The sequence below is a fragment of the Procambarus clarkii genome, chromosome 88, assembly GCF_040958095.1.
Source record: "Procambarus clarkii isolate CNS0578487 chromosome 88, FALCON_Pclarkii_2.0, whole genome shotgun sequence".
NCBI classification, from domain to species: Eukaryota; Metazoa; Arthropoda; class Malacostraca; order Decapoda; family Cambaridae; genus Procambarus; species Procambarus clarkii.
The window spans coordinates 17727034-17728880 of record NC_091237.1 but is presented as its reverse complement, the minus strand read 5'-3'; positions in this window follow the sequence as shown (position 1 = coordinate 17728880).

Sequence of the window (1847 nt, the reverse complement as noted above, 5' to 3'; positions counted from 1 at the left end):
TTGCGCAAGTCCGCTTTTAATCATCATTTTCATAAATAATGTATAAAATCTTATAATACAAATATAAAATTATATAGAGCTAAATAAGAAACAAATTCACAATTGGAAAGACCAAAATCAAGTTTCCAATAAACGTTTCCAATACTCTTCAAACAGAAGGAAGCGGATCCAATCGTCCATTTCCGGGGCTGCCTTTATAACCCACCACCACAGTTTTCTTGATCTATAACCCCTCTCTCCTCCCTTCCCACACTGTCAACCTTCCTCAATTTCCATATCCTGAACATTTCCTCTCCTCCCGCACTCAGCTCCTGACGCCAGTGGCGTGACAAAGTCCTCCTCTCCTGCTGACGGCGCGGGAACGCGTTCAACTGGAAGAGTATACATTTAAACGCATTTTGGTTCAATGAGCGTTTGACAAAGGCGACTCTGGGGGCCACTGGCCGCCCGCGGACGTCGGCCGGTTTGCCCGACGTCATGTCGACGTAGTTTATGTCTGTACTCACCTAGTACTCACCTAGTTGTGCTTGCGGGGGTTGAGCTCTGGCTCTTTGGGCTCGTTGAGCTCCCGCCTCTCAACTGTTGGTACAACGTTTGTGGTGTGTAAATGTCGGGTAGTTTGTCGCTTGAGGTGTATTGGGGGGTTTTGGAGGTGTCGGGCGCGGGCTGGTGTAGGTGTGTAAACATACAAGTCAAGGGTCGGAGCCCAGCAGCTGGAGCTCCAGGGGCCCAGATTCACGAAAGCAGTTACGCAAGCACTTACGAACGTGTACATCTTTCCTCAATCTTTGACGGCTTTGGTTACATTTATTAAACAGTTTACAAGCATGAAAACTTGCCAATCAACTGTCGTTATTGTTATAAACAGCCTCCTGGTGCTTCGGAGCTCATTAACTGTTTAATAATTGTAAACAAAGCCGCCAAAGATTGAGAAAAGATGTACAGGTTCGTAAGTCTTTGCGTAAGTGCTTTCGTGAATCTAGCCCCAGGCTTGTCAACACGACCATATCCGCGCACACTCCACGCATGCGCGCACCACCATTACAACAGGTGATTAGGAACACCCGCTAATGGCCCCGCGCTCAGGATTTGTCAGAAATTGTCAATAACATTTTCTTAATTCTGCTTCTCAAGGAACTCACTTCCCTCCCCCCTCCCCCCCCTGTCTCTCAAACCCCCCCCCCCTCTCTCTCTCTCTCTCTCTCTCTCTCTCTCTCTCTCTCTCTCTCTCTCTCTCTCTCTCTCTCTCTCTCTCTCTCTCTCTCTCTCTCTCTCTCTCTCTCTCTCTCTCTCTCTCCTCTCACCCCTACTCTGCTTCTCACTACTTCTCCCTCCTTCCTCCATTTTCTCTCTCTCTCTTTCTCTCTCTCTCTCTCTCTCTCTCTCTCTCTCTCTCTCTCTCTCTCTCTCTCTCTCTCGCTCTCGCTCTCGCTCTCGCTCCCCCCCCCCTCTCTCTCTCTCTCTCTCTCTCTCTCTCTCTCTCTCTCTCTCTCTCTCTCTCTCTCTCTCTCTCTCTCATCAGTTCGTCTCTTCCAGCAGCCATCTTGGCTCATTGGTCCACTGGTAGTTAGTGGACCGACGGATTGCACCTTGAAGCTCGTTTTTCAATCAGCGAGAAGGACAAACTACGGCTGATGATTGGTGGAGATATACGACTTGAGATCTGTGGTGGCCCTGGTGTGTGTGTTCATCTTGATGAGTATGGCACCTGTGGTGGCGCTGTGTGCTGGTGTTCATTTTGATGAGTATGGCACCTGTGGTGGCGCTGTGTGCTGGTGTTCATTTTGATGAGTATGGCACCTGTGGTGGCGCTGTGTGTGTGTGTTCATCTTGATGAGTATGGCACC